At 46.3% G+C, this 15,746-nt stretch overlaps 1 protein-coding gene across 4 annotated transcripts in view; it reads right to left on the bottom strand.

The window, feature by feature from the left end:
• Positions 1-15,746, bottom strand: part of TENM4 (teneurin transmembrane protein 4) — a 788,706-nt gene that overhangs the window by 572,910 nt on the left and 200,050 nt on the right. The window lies entirely within an intron of this gene.

Genomic DNA, 15,746 nt, shown 5'->3' with positions numbered 1-15,746 from the left:
AGCCAAATCCCTCATCGTGTTTTATGTTATTTTCTTGGCTGTACAAACTTAGGAACCCTTTGTTTCTTCTGTTCTGTCCCTAGACTTTTCCTTCCCACATTTGCCTCTGTCCAGAGCTGCTATACCAGCAGCAAGGGCTCCCAGCTAACAGAGGGGGAGAGGGGCACTCTGAGGGAAGGCAAGCTGGAACTGATTAACCAGCTCAGACCTGAGCTGAAGGTCCCCTGAAGCAATTTACCAGTCTCCTGGAATAACCATTGAACACAGGCCCTCACGGGCAGAATGTGGCTGGATAACGGGGTATAGATTATGAGTTTGGTCTTGCAGAGCAGAAGATCATTGTTCAAGGTACATTTGAGCCTCCGGGACAGCCACCATAGCATGAATGAACAGAATCATTGTACCTTGATGATCTGTAAAAGGCAACATCCTAGCTCTTCTCTGAAGGACTAGGGACAGCGATGATACTCCTGAGCAAGATTTGATGACTACAGTGTTGTAGAGTTCACACCCTCCCCGAAGTAAAAGAGGCTCTTGATTTTCCCTCATTTATTCTTTCCAGGAGATCTTATAAAACATGATGACTTTATCAAGCTGCCAGCTGTCTGATCAGAGAAATTAGAAAAGAGCAGGAGTTTTCTAGAACAGGTGGGGGCCAACTCAGCTTTGAACAAAAGTGGGTGGGTTGGAGTGGGCAGGCTGAATGGACGCTGTGCCAGTCACTTGTGTATTTGCTCCCAGATCCACTCCCCATGCTGGTCTGCTCTGTTGTGTTCTGCAAGGAGCCACATTTCTCAGGTTCCCTTGCTGACTGGCTTCTGGGGAGGTCGGGCTAAAGAAAGTCCCTGGCAGAAGATTGGAGATGAGAAGACAGCAGCCAGGGTATCTTCACCTCTTGCTTTGTCTTTGACAACATCCCTAGCAGTGGCCACATAACCCCCGTGGCTTCAGGTCCTGAGAGTCACCCTACAAAATGATTCTAGCTCCTGCTGGATTTCCGCAGCTTCTGGGATCCGGAACTATCACCTCCTCTCATTGTCCCTCCAGCCTAGGTGTGGTAGTCATTGCTGTCATTGGTGATTTCTGGGCTGAAACATGTACTGTTTAGCTTCTTAGCTGTTTTGTCAACTGTTTGACCAATTCTTTACATTAAATTCTCTCAATGGGAAGGTCGAGAGTGGTTTCTGTCTTCCTGCCTAAACTCTGACTGATAAAAGTGCTGAGACTCTGCAGGCAGGAGCGTCACTCTGTGGCCTCGAGGACAGTGAATATGCAAAGACTCTCAGTGCTTGGGCTGGGATAAAGAGCCCCTTATAGCACTGACCGCTGCAGTGAAGCCCAAGAGGGAAGAGTGATAGGTGGGGCCCCTGGGAGACTGGGAAGGCAGCCCTGGAAGGAGAAATGGGGGACACAAAAGCAGGTTTTTGCTTCTTTCCCCCACAAGTCCAGTCAGCTTGCATGGACTTTTTTTGCTGTCAGCTGATAAACAAATGTGGGAGAGGCCATCAGTAAGTCAGTGAATGCCAAGGAGCCTGGATGCGACACTTCAGAAAGCGTTGTCAGGTTAGAGTGTCTCGAGGCACTGCAGGAAAGCTGGAGTCTAACGAAACTGAGGCAGACCAGAAAACACCTGTCAGTAGATTGGTGGAACACTGACATCTTAATGGGATGTGATTTTCTTTGGTCATGTCTGTGTAGATACCTACAACTGTAGAGGGTAGCATTGTCCTTCTAAACCCAGTGGGTGGGGAAAATCATTCTTTACTGAGAGAAGAGGGGGTCAGGAATACAATGAGAAGACATTTTAGTGACTGCTGAGAGACAGGGCATCCTTTGTCAGTGAGAAAGAATTTGGATGTGAAAAAAAGTATCTATAAACAGACTGACACAGGCTGGGACTGAGAAAGAGACAAGGGCAAAACAGAGCCACTAGAAATGAAGGGACAAAGACTTGCAAGCTCTCCATGCACCAGGCCCTCGGGTGGTGGGCCAGCTTCCCAGCCCAGGTCAGCTTCCCACTGTCAGAACAGGGCACTCTGGAATCCCAGAGCCGGGACACGTTTGCTTTTTGCTTCTGCTCAGACCCTTGTCACAGGTGGCCTTTTATTTACTGACCCAAGTGTCCCAGACCAAAGTCACCCACAGGAACTGAAAGGACCACCAGGCGCAGAACAGCAGGGCTGTTAATGAACTGCCGCATGCCTCACCTCCCAGGAAACCTCTCTTGGTTCCAGGGAGGAAACCAATGCCGAGACTCCAGTGCAGACTTGGTTGCCACCTCACCATCCCCACCCACCTTCTCAGACCTCACATGCCCACCCACGCAGACACACGTGCTTATTTCTACCTTGGTGAAGCTGAACACATTTGTCAGGGGAGAAGCCAAGTTGGAAAACAAAGAGTCCTTTCTAGAGATGAAAAAAAGAAAAAAAAAAAAGAAAATTTGGAGGTTACATATGTTCCCCCACTTCTATTTTTTCCAATTTAAAAAAGTCTGTTTTTTAATAAAAATTTTAAACCAGTTATAGATTATAGAAAAATCATGATGATAGCACAGACCTGCTATACCCAACACCTAGTTTTCCCCATATTAACACCTTACATTAGTATGCTTCATTTGTAATAATGAATGAACCAATATTGAAACATTATTATTAACTGAAGTCCATAATTTATTCAGATTTCTTTAGTTTTTCCCTAATGTCTTTTTCTGCTCCAGAATCCCATGCAGGACACATTACATTTAGTTATCATGTGTCCTTAGGCTCCTCTTGGCTATGACAATTTTTTAGATGTTCCTTGTTTTTGATGACCTTGACCGTTTGAGTACTGGAAAGGTTTTTGTAGGATGCTCCACTACTGGAATTTGTCTAATGTTCTTCTCATGATAAGACTGGGGTTGTGAACTATTGGGATGAACCGTCCCTTACATTTTTAACAATTTTTTGGTTGCAGAAGCCATGGCTGTACCTCAGGGAGCAGCCTTGGTAGACGGGTTCTGCCGTCCCAGCAGCATCTACGCAGTCTCTGCTAGCTTCCACCCTCAGAAGACCACAAAGCCCTCATAGTCTGGCCACAACCGACTTCTCCAGCATCAAGTCCTGAATTTTCTTTCTCTTTATCTTCCACACCAGATTTGCTTGCAGTTTTCCAAACATGCTCATATCCTTTTGTAGCTTCATGTCTATACTTTTGCTGTTTCTTCTGCCAAAAATGCCATTCCTCCCTTTGGCTAACTTAAAACTCCACTCAGAAGTCAAAGCCTAGCACAAAAAAGCCTCCCCTTGGGAGCCTTCTCTGATCTACCACTCCAAACGTAATTGAATCCTGTCTTCTCTGTGCAACGTTGCACATTCCTGTCCATCCTTAACCACCCTGCTTACCACCCCCACCCTTCAGCATTGGACATTATATGTTCATTAACTTGTTTATTGTTTGTCTCTTCTGCCAGAATAGAAGCTTCATGATATTGGTCTGTTATGTTTATTGCTACGTTGAAAGGACAGTGCTTGATACACAGCAGGTACTCAATTATTAATATGTGCTGAATGAATGAGTGATACTGCTGGAGCATTTCCTACACTTTTTTTTTTTTAAGAGACAAAGTCTTGCTCTGTCATCCAGGCTGGAGTGTAGTGGTGTGATCACAGCTCGCTGCAGCCTGCAACTCCTGGGCTCAAGTGATCCTCCTGCCTTAGCCTCTCAAGTAGCTGGAACTACAGGTGCATACTACTATGCTTCGCTAATTTTTTTTTTTTTTTCCTTGTAGAGATGGCATCTTGCTACATTTCCCAGGCCGATTCTACATCCTTTACAGTTATTTGGGCATGCATCTGTTTCTTCAGGTAGATTATGAACTTCTCAAGGAAGGACCAGATATAGATCCTGTTTAATGAGGGAAGGCTTGACAAAGAAGCTGGCATTTTAGCCACACCTCGAAGACCATTTCAGGACACGCTGGTCATCCTTAACCACCGTTCCTTCTTTCAGGACATCACCCCACACTCTCTGGAGGAGTTATCTCCATGTGGCTGGAAGAGACATATGGTGTATTATGAAAGGTCTTCTCCAACAGTTTAGAATCTACGAGCTTCGAAGCTGTGGCAAGGCCCCTGTCTTTCTAGACTAGACTTCTGACCTTGAACACTGCCCCTGCTCTATTACTGAGTGGTCAGGGCCATCTCCAAGAACTGTCGCCAATAAGTAATTTGATAAGGCAGAAACAGCAGCAGCTCTGAAACCCAAGGAATGGGCTCCAGCCTCTGCCTGTGACTAGCTTGGGAACCACGGACAACCTCTCTGAGCCTTAGTTCCTTCACCAGATAATGGAAATAATATTAATACTTACAATGCTGTTAGAGGCTTACTGTGAGGACCTACTGAAAAACAAATAGCAAATCACTTTATAAACGTAAAGTGTGATCTAAGGCATTTTTTACTGTCAGCAGCAGCAAGTATCCCAGGCCTCATGTTTTCTGAGCCCTGTGACATTCAGCCAATGACAATGGAGACAGGCAGTGGGAAGGGAGATGAGAGCTACCAGGTAGAGCTTTAAAGGCAAGTTACTGGGCCTTTGGACTAAGATCAAACCTGAGTGTGTAATACACACATATAAGCCAACCACATGTTTGTGGTACGATAGATTTGTCTTCTGGCTGCCTGACAAGAGCCCTCAGGCTGAGGGCTGCAATGCCAGTCCACCTTGGATGTGTCTTTCAGCCCACTAGACTCACTGGGGTTGGGGAAAAGGTATGTGTTGCCTGGGGAAACCCACTTCCAACCCTGGCTGGGGATTCTGCATGCTGATTATATAACTTAACAAAAATGGAAATTAATTTTTATAATTCTGCATAACATAAAAGAAAGAAAATAAAGTAAAAGGGACATGGAACTGGAAAAATATTTGTAGCATGGAAGACAGAAGAGGGTTAATATTCATTCAATAAAGATCTGGTGCAAATTGATGAGGGAAAAAATTCAGGACCACAGCAAACAAATTGCAAACAGATATGGCTGGGTTACTCAAGAAGTATGTTAAGTGGATGCACACATGGAAAAAATGTTCAGTTTCTCTAGTAATCAAAGAAATACAAATTAGAGCAAAAATAAAATACCATTACCTCTAAATTAGTAACCTTTTTTTATTTATTTAAAGGGCTGAGATGGTGGGGAAAGGTCACTGTGCATTGAAGGCAGTCATTGAAGAGTACTTACTTATCACCTATTATGTACCAGCCATGACTTCAGGCATTCTGGATAAAATAACCAGACATGATCCTTAGCAGCAGGGGGCTTACATCCAGGGCATCTACTTTCTGGCTGCGTGACCTTAGCCAAGTTATTCAACATCTCTACACTTCCGATGTCCTTATCTGTCAAATACAGATCATGATACCTACCCTCAGAGCAGTTGTGGCAATTTGTGACAATTATAAATCTTCTTCACCTGCTAACTCATTTGATTCACCCAGCTCTGAAACCTAAGTTAGGCAGGGAACATTAGCCCTGAGTGCAATTGAATGTGAAAACAAATACTCCAAGAGGGGGCCAGGCGTGGTGGCTCATGCCTCATAATTCCATCACTTTGGGAGGCTGAGGCAGGGAGATCACTTGAGGTCAGGAGTTCAAGACCAGCCTGGCCAACATGGTGAAACCCTGTCTCTACTAAAAATAGAAAAATTAGCCAGGCGTGGTAGCACACTCTTTTAATCCCAGCTACTTGGGAAGCTGAGGCAGGAGAACTGCTTGAACCCTGGAGGTGGAGATTGCAGTGAGCCAAGATCATACCACTGCACTCCAGTTTGAGTGACAGGGTGAGACTCTGTCTGAAAAAAAAAAGAAAAAGCAAACAAAACAAAACAAACAAAAAAACATACAAAATCCCAATACTCCAAGAGGGGAAGTTACTGGTCCAAGGTCATAGAGCCAAGGGTTCCAACCCGGTTCTTCACAGTTCTGGGTCATGCTTTCTGTGGAGTCAGTAACGTGTAAGGGGCCCTGAAGCGAAGCTGGTGAGGACTGTTTCAGATAGTACAGAGGCTAGTAGGAGGCATGAAGAAACAGCAGGTTAAGGCCAAGAGAGCATGCTGGGACAGAGTCTTCAGGTGCAGAAACCATGCGTGGGCAGCCCCAGCCTGTGCCCCTCCCTTTCCTTACTTCCGAACCCAACATGCACTGACCCCATCTGCATTCAGCAGTGACTACGGGTGAGTTTTCCATTTCTTTGACAGATGATTAGAAAAGCAGGAGGTGGCAGCTGGCCCGTTTATGATCTGCTCCTACCAGGCACTCCAGGATGATGGGCAGATGTGGTGAGGCAGGAGCTGCTGAGTGCATCCCAAAGCAATTCGCCATTCACACACTCAACAGGCACCAGTCCAGTGAATTGTGCTAATATTTAAGACACATGGTGTCCAGAACAGTGGGAGAATATAAAGGAATTTCTCCCAGGGTGATTCGGAACTCTTGTGGGTGAGCAATGTATGGGAGAATAAAATTGCTGTTTGGGTAGATCCTCAGTCAGCCAGAAAAGGAGGTGAATCAGTGATCTGGTTGGAGGCTGGAACCTGGGCAAAAGCTCACCAGGACACCCAAGTGAGGCCAGGAGAGCGGAGTGGTTTAGAGCTCCCTGCCCATGGCACTCCCTTGGTTAAAACTCTCTGGGGTGTACCATTGCCAACAAGTGAAATTCCAGATTCACAGCACAAAGAACTTCATGGTTTGGTCTCTGCCTTCTCAGGAACCACTCTTCCCTCTAGCCTTGTTGGGCATTTTTAGCTCCCTACATGGGCAATGCAGGGTCAAGCCTTTGTATATGCACAGTTGCCCTGACCCCATGCCAGCCCCTCTAGAAGCCTCCACTGAGGTTGCCAGACTGAGTTAGACACGATGCCTTGGGTTTCCCTTCCCGAACAATGTTATTTACTTACTTATCTCTCCCCACCACTACAGACTGGTCTATTTCTTATCTAGCTCTGCATCCCAAGTCTAGCATGAACTCTGACACACAGCAAATATGCATATATTCAGTAAACATGTATTGGACAGATGGAAGGTTGGGTGGCTGGTTGGTTAAAGTAAATGTTTGACAAAGCTCATCCATAACTATACAGGAGATGGGGACAGAAAGGGAGCTATGAAGACCAGTGAGAAGGCTGCTGCAAAGGTCTAGACTGTGGAAGAGGCAGGGGGATGGAAAGGAGGAGGGGACTTGAGTGAGGATGGTAGATGAACTTAATAAAACCTGGTGAGTGATGGCACAGAAAGGGTGAGAGATCTGTGCCTGAGGCTGACCCCTGGTTTCCAGATGGAGCAGAATGTGAGGCACTTAGGCAAGACAGGGAGATAGGGACCCAGGTATTAGCACTTCATATTGGTGGGGAAGGTTGGGGGGTGCTGTGAATGGGGAGAGGAGATCACCAGCTGGGGTTTTATCAGGTAGAAGCAGGCCTGTGGGCCAGTAGAGCCCTGGTACGTATTCCTACCCTACCTCCAGGTGGCCCTTTGTGAACTTTCAGTGGGCAAACCTTGGTTAAGATGGCTCAGAAATAGAGTTTACATGATTCCAGCAAATAGAAGGCTCTTCTGACTCAGCCAGGGTCTGGATCCTTCCAATGAGCAAAAGGGAGAGACCCTTTCAAGAGGTTGTACTGAGGGGTGGCATCCCTGAACTCAGCTCCCACATGGCTGTGCGAGGGGAAGCAGTTACCCCTGTGGTGTGATGGATCCCAAGGGAGGCTGTTCAATGGAGTGCAAAGAGCACAGAGTTTGGACTCAGGCAGACCCGGGGTTCAAATATGGGGTTTGCTACTCAACAGCCAACTAGTGTTGGGCAAGTCCCTTCACTTCTCTGAGACTTGTTTCCATATCTGTAAAATGAGGGCAATAAAACCCACTTTGTACTCTAAAAGTTAATTGAAATAAGCTTGCATATGCCTGGCACTTTCTGCCCTTTGACCTTCTTTTCCTCTGAACGCTTCATTCATCATTTGAACAATGGGGATAAAATTGCTATAAAGAAGCCTGTCAAGTACTTATTGGGTATTTGATATGTGCTGGGCACCCTGAAAGCTAGCAAAAAAGCTAAGGGAAGGTTTGTCCCTCTATGGACTTGAAATGATGAGTGATATTGGCATGTATTCCCTGTATAGGCATGTGCATCTTATGTTAGTTCTTACTGGCTAAGAGGCCTCGGGCAATTCACTGCATGGGGCTGAGCTCAATTTCTCCATTAGCTCACAAAGGGCCTGTTAACTTCTGTACCAAGGGCTGCCCTCAGGCTGGGATGAGATCACTTATGGGAAAGTATGGTGGGCGGAGGGTGAGGGCAAGGAAATGCTCAGGGAAGGTCCCATGTGCTCCCTACTTCCACCTCTGCAGAGTGGCTTTCCTGGGAGTTCTCAGAGGCTCCTTTCTGCTTTCTCATTTAAACACTTAATGGGTTTCACCCTTTTAAGTGACACCTGCTGGAACTGTAATTGTGCACATAATTGCTATGTGGGAATGGAGGTGGGTTTATTTCCCAACGCTAGTGCTTCCCTTAGGAAAAGAACCAGTGCACCCATGAATACGTTGCCCATGTCCTTGGAGTGGGGCCCTCAGTGGGCCTCATCCCTGGATGCAGGGCAGCTGGCCTGGGGGGTCTGGCAAGGAAAGATGAAAATACCTACTGAAGCACTGAACTTTCCAGAAACCAAATATCTGGCATTGGGCTCAGTGAAGCCACAGGGCCTTGTTAAAATACCAAGAAGGGGAGACTAAAAATCCCATCAGAAATCTCCCTGACTGGCCAGGCATGGTGACTCATGCCTGTAATCCCAGCACTTTGGGAGGCTGAGGCGGGTGGATCATGAGGTCAGGAGATCGAGACCATCCTGGCTAACATGGTGAAACCCCGTATCTACTGAAAATACAAAAAATTAGCTGGGTGTGGTGGCGGGCGCCTGTAATCCCAGCTACTCGGGAGGCTGAGGCAGGAGAATCGCTTGAACCTGGGAGGCAGAGGTTGCAGTGAGCCAAGATATCATGCCACTGCACTCTAGCTTGGGTGACAAGGTGAGACTCCATCTCCAAAAAAAAAAAAGAAGTCTCCCTGACAAGCATTCCAATTAAACTCTGAGAGACAGGGTGGCCCCCTGTAGAGTACAAAGTGAGAGATGCAGGGTTGAGACCTGGGACGGATGAAGTTCCTGCTGCTCTCTTCCCTAGTCATGCGGCCTGACACAGGGGAGTGCTCAAGACAGGGACGCTAGGATCTTTGTAATAACACTAATGATAATAGTTAGCGTTGTCGGTAAGACTCTTGTTACTGACTGATCAAATGGAACTCAGGACAGGAAAGTTTGGGAAGGCAGAAAAATGGGAACTAAAAGCTGGACCAGGGGACAAGAAAACAGGCCTTAGTGCCAGCCTCCACATAGCTATAAATACATCAATATATGACTATAAATAGTTCTACAAGTGCATAAATGCATTTTGAGCTTTTCAGGTTCAAAAACTGATCACTGGTCTGTGGCTCTGTGGAAACGACTCTTCCTCATAACGAACACTCCCTCCTCCAGATGCTCTTTCCCTCCTTTCTTTGAGCCTTCCTAGATTTATCTGAACTCTGGTAAGAATGAGGACTTTTTTTTCTTTTTCTTTTTGGCTGAACTTGTTTGCTCGTTTAGATGGATTCCTTTGTGCCCTGATGCCTGAGGTTCAAGCTCCTCCTTCTCTGCATTCATACAACACATAGGAGAAAGCCACTGCTGCCCTGTAAGCAATGTGCTCGTCTTCCAAAAGTGTCTGCATTTCTGTTTTCGGGAGACTTGATTCCTGTAGGGAGGATACTCAGGGTTCACAGTCCCTGGCCTACATGGTACTCATTTGGGGAGTGAGAGACCTCTGATGCTGCCATGAAACCTCCGTTACCTGATACTGTGTGGAACAAAGGTGTACCATCAATAATAACACAGAGTACACAAGTCCCCAGATTTCCACGTCTCAGTTCTGTAGCACACATTGTAAAGGGAAAATGCACCTTGTTATTTGTGGAAATCCTTCAGAAGCCTGTTTGAGACATTCCTGCCTTCTAGTCGAAGTCTCCTGAATGCAATCTAAACTTTCCTTGATGGCTAAGGATCACGCACAGCTATTCTTTTTACTCTGCTCTATTACACTGATGCCCTTTGTGACTACCTTCTGCAGGGTTATTTGCTCCTAAATGAAATGGCCCCAGCATCATTTCATGCTTTTGAAGTTTCTGCGCTTTCTCTTTCTCGCCCTGTGATCTTCTCCCTGACTGTCAGCACTCCAGTATCACTTTGTGCTCCCTTTGTTGTGCTTGTGTCGGACAGTGAGCGAGCCCTCGGAACACAACTCTACAGCAGGACTTGGCTCACTGGATTCTCATTATCTGGCCACATCTGCAGCAGATACCAAATACCGGCTTTCTCAACACCCACTTCAACCTCCTTCCAGTGTGCTTTCTTTTCCACAAGGCTAGACAGCTGGAAACAATACACTGACTCCCTTGCGGCGAGACCCAAGTTCTATGGAGCAAATGCACCCACAGGATTGTAGAGGGCAGATGTTGTTACAGGAGGTGGTGACTATGCTCGGGTGCATTGGATCTTCCCACCCACACAGTGGTGGAGGTGTTTGTTTATCTGGACAGCTGTGGTGGAGGCTCTGCTGTCTAGTTCCTGGAATGTTGAGTCCCAAGGAGTGAGATAAAGGGGATTCCATTAAAAGAGCCCTACGCCATGCCAGGTACTTCTCTGGTTCTCTGGCAGCCAAGCTTGAGTCCCGGGCATTCCTGAAAGCTTTGCAGGCCACCTAATATCCTGTATTAAATCCTTTTCTGTTTAAACTAGACAGAATAGATTCTGTTGTCTGAAACTAAGAACCCTGACTGAGCCAACACCCGTCTGCCCCAAAACTGTAAACTCCTTAAAGAGAAGAGATTTTGTATATGTCTTTATCTCCCCTATGCCCCAAACATACTTTGCGCCTTAAAGACCTGTACTGACTGGATGACTGACCTAAGACAGGGTAGAGAGACAAGCTCCTTGGGAGGCCCCACCCACCACTGCCCTGATGCACTGCTGCAGTTCTGCTAATGCCTGGGAAATCAGATCACCTGGCTTATTAAACTCCGGTATAAAGTAAGCATAGGGCCTGGCATGATGGCTCAGGCCTATAATCCCAGCACGTTGGGAGGCCAAGGTGGGCAGATCACCTGAGGTCAGGAGTTTGAGACCAGCCTGGCCAACATGGTAAAACCCCATCTCTACTAAAAATACAAACATTAGCCAGGTGTGGTGGCGGGTGCCTGTAATCCCAGCTACTTGGGAGGCTGAGGCAGGAGAATCACTTGAACCCAGGAGGTGGAGGTTGCAGTGAGCCAAGTTCACACCACTGCACTCCAGCCTGGGCAAAAGAGTGAGACTCCGTCTCAAAAAAATAAAAAAAAAAAAGTAAGCACAAACAAATCAGTTGTCAGTGTGGGTTGAGAGGATTTCGTATCAGAAAAATCTGAAGACTGCAGTGCACGGCCAAATTGAAATGTGTTTTGTCGGCTCAGAGGCTCTTTTTCGTTTCCTGCTTGGCTAGCTCTCTGCTGCATTCCAAATAGCTGAGGGACTTCCAGATCATCGAAGTTCTCTAACCATACACACTGTTAGTAACTCCTTTCAGTCCCCTTCCTGTCCAGATGTACAAAGAAAATAGCAAAGGGAAAAAAGTCCAACACTTCCTCACTACAGCCACCGAGCCGCTAAATCTCAGCAGTTCTGAATCATCAAACCTTGCATTTCTCATTAACTGCCCCTCATATGCAGCATTTTCAATTAAGCTGGGAGCACTGCTGTACTAATTATGTTATGATATTAGTCCCCGCAGATTAATATGCACTCACGGTTTGGGAGTGCTGTCTGAATTGTATTTCTCTATTTACCTGTAAGGAAGCCCTTCCTTGACTCGTCCAGCTGTCCTGGACTTGGGGACTTAGAGGGATGGGACCTGTGAGGGTTAATTTCATGTGTCAATTTGACAGGGCTAAGGAATGCCCACGTATCTGGTAAAACATTATTTCTGGTTGTGTCTGTGAGGGTGTTTCTGGGAGAGATTGGAGACCGCCCTCACCAATGTGTGTGGGCAGCACTCGGATCCCTTGAGGACCTGAATAGAACAAAAAGGCAGAGGGAGGGTGAATTTGCTCTGTGCTTGAGCTGGGAGATCCATCTCCTCCTGCCCTTGGACATGAGAACTCCCGGATCTCGAGCCTTCAGACTCAAAATGGGACATATTCCACTGGCTCCCCTGGTTCTCAGGCCTTAGGGTTTGGACCAGAACCACACCACTGGCTTTCCTAGGCCTCCTGGAAGGTGGAAGATCATGGGTCTTCCAAGCCCCTATAATTGCCAAACCTTCGTAATAAATCTGTCTGTCTGTCTCTCTGTCTCTCTCTCTCTCTCTCCTAATGGTTCAGTTTTCCTGGAGAACCCAGACTAATACAGGACTCAAGAATTAGGTGCAGGCCAGGCACAGCGGCTCACACCTGTAATCCATCACTTTGTGAGGCTGAGGTGGGTGGATCACCATAGGTCAGGAATTCAAGACCAGCTTGGCCATCATGGTGAAACCCCGTTTCTCCTAAAAATACAAAAATTAGTTAGGTGTGGTGGCACATGCCTGTAATCTCAGCTATTCAGGAGGTTGAGGCATGAGAATCGCTTAAACCTGGGAAGCAGGGGTTGCAGTGAGCCAAGATCGTGCCACTCCACTCCAGGCTTGGTAACAGAGCGAGACTCTATCTCAAACAAACAAACAAACAAACAAACATGCAAAAAGAATTAGGTGCTCTCAGTTGAGCTCTGTCTGCAGAGACAGCTCTGGTTACAGAAGGACCTGATCCCATGAAGCCACAGGTGAAACATCACAGGGCCCTCTAGGTGGGGCCACATTTTATGTTTCCTCTGCATCTCCACAGAGCCTTGTGCTCATAGAATATGCTCGGTTAACACTTTCTCATCAAACCAGTCTTGAAAAGTCCTACTGAAGAAACATGACAGGAAGCAATATGCTTTTTATCAAAAATATGTCTCTCATCCACGAAAAAATACAACCAGAAGGAAAAGGAAGTCATATTTGCTGCTGCATATTCTGAGTCAGACACTTCCAAAATACCTTGGCTCATTTAATCTTACCAAGTATCTTGTGAGGCAGGTGTTACCCTCATTTTATAGATGAGATGAACTGAGGCTCAGGAAGGTTAATTGCAGAGTGTGGGACCAACTTAGGAGATGGCAGAGACCTGGATGCATTAACTCAAGGGCCCATGCTCTGTCCAGTGCACCATCATTCATTAACTCTGAGATGATGGTGCATTGATAGAGACAGTGCATCACAGAGAAATGTAAGACATGTGTCCCTGTGCTCAAGAAGAACAAAAGAAACTAACAGTCATTTGCTACTAATAATCACTAATCATTGACATTCATTCAGCACCTACTACTTCTGGGGCACTCTGCTGAGTGTTCTACATGTTTCATTCTCATCCTAGCCCTGTGGGCTAAGCATCATTACCCCATCCCAAGAATGAGAAAACTGAGGCTTGGGTACTCAGCTATAAAGACAGGAAAGATCATGCCCAGAACTGAGGGACCACGTGACTTTGGGTAAGTCACTTCAGAACTCTCCAGGTCTGCTTCCTCATTTGAAAGGTAAGATTGTTGCAGTGATCAAATGAGCAGACATATGTGACATTATACTGCCGACTATCAGAGCCTTTCCAAATGCAAGGTACTCGTCACAGAAAACTATGGTGGTAAAGTGCTCTAGAGCCAGGCTGCCTGAGTTTCGATCCTGGCTTTGCTACTGAATAGCCGTGTGACCCTGGGTGAGGCACTCTCTGTGACTGGCTTTAGCTTGGTTTCCTCCTCCCTCAGGAGGGTGGTAACGGCAGCCACCTCATAGGGTCATTATGAGGACTGAATGACTGCTGCCCACAGAATTTAGTGCTGCTGTGCCTAGTCAAGAAGCAACAATGGGACTTGTGGATCCTTGGCACTTCCATGACATGGACTCTACCCTAACGTTGGCTGGGCAACTTACAAGTCCATCCCTTGATTTTAACAGGTCTGAGCAAGAATGTGGAAAGGCTACTGGTAACTACTGCCAGTAAATCAAATCCATCAGAGGCCACCACCTCCAGAAAGCCCACCTGGACTACGCTGTCCCATTGTGACTACTTCCTTGGCTGAATTTCTATGGAATTTGAAATTCAGAGAGATTAAGTAACTCATCCAAGGTCATACAACTAGTAAATGGTAAACTGGTTTACCATTTAGTAACCAGTTTACTAGTAACCATTTACTGGTAAGTGGTAAAGCAAGATTTCAGTCTGGCCATCTGACCCCAAAGTTTGTCTGCTATGCAAGCATGGGAATCTTATGTTTTTTGCTACCTGGAAAGTTTCAGCATTAAATCATCTTAACCTGGGGTCTTTTAAAAATAAATGATTCCATTAAAACCTTTCTCAACAGGCCATTTGCCTATAATTTTTTTTTCTTTCCAGTTTTTCTACTTTTTTGGGAGTCAGTTTGAGTAATTTACATTTTCCCAGAAAATCACCTATCTTGCAGAGATTTTCAGATGTATTAGAGTACCACAGCACCTTGTATTGGTGCAATTTTAAATCACATCAGTTGCTTTATTTCTTTTTTCATATATTTCCTTCATTTTAATATTAGAAGTCTTCCAGCGCTGTATTTATTTTGCAGCATACAGAGCAATAAGAAGTACACACATGAAGTGGTTTTAAAATGCTGGCCCCAGTGATGCTGACTGGCTTGAAAAGAAGGCAGAATGTATCTTTGATAAAGCACTCTTTTTTTTCCAAGGAAAAATACCATGATGAGTTTGTTTGGATATGAAAGGGAAGGCCTCCTGGGTTTAGACAAAGAAGAGTTATATTGTTCTATCTAAGAAAGCAATGAATGAATCTGACAGTAGACTGCTGGAATAGGGGTTTTGTGTGTGGGAGGGGAAAACCTAAAAGGAGGAAGGCAGGGAAGGAGGGCCAGGCAGCAAGATGGCATGCAGTGACGGCCTGGCAGTGAGACTTGGAGAGAGTGGGAGGGCCTCAGCATCCTGCAGGCTGTGTGTTGGGGCCTGCATGATTAGCTTTTAACATTAAGAAAATTGGTCACTCCGAAGTTGGAGGGGACCCCAGTGAGACCACCAGGCTCACTCCTGAAATCAAAGGAGCTGCACATACCAGGAGAAGGAAGAATGTTTGAGTTTGTCACACTCTAAAGTGAAGCTTGATAGTACTTAAATCACAGAGTCATCATGAGAATTAAACAAGGTAAAGCACTTTAGATGCTTAGCATGGTGCCCACTCATTGTAGCCCATCACTACACGCTGCGTGCACTTGTGCAGAGGGACAGAATCACTGATGATGTGTTCACACGAGAGTGTGTGTGTGTGCGCGCATGTGTGTGGTGGGGGCGGAGGCTGGGAGGCTTAAGGAGGGAATGCTCAGCCACCAGCCTTAAGAATCCCCTTGGGCCCAGATAGTCTCAAATCAACCCCCACTCATCTCTGAGCTGGTAAAAAACTAGCAAGCGGGTGGCAGGACCCTGGAGCCTCATATGGAAGGTGGCAGGTGGAATCTGGAACTGAGAAGTGACTCCAGCTAGCTCCTCTGTGACCTGGGATTGTGCAGAGCCTCTTTGGCAGCCCAGCCATAAGGCAACCA

This window comes from Papio anubis, chromosome 12, assembly GCF_008728515.1.
Source record: "Papio anubis isolate 15944 chromosome 12, Panubis1.0, whole genome shotgun sequence".
NCBI lineage: Eukaryota > Metazoa > Chordata > Mammalia > Primates > Cercopithecidae > Papio > Papio anubis.
This window is presented reverse-complemented; position numbering and strand designations above follow the sequence as displayed.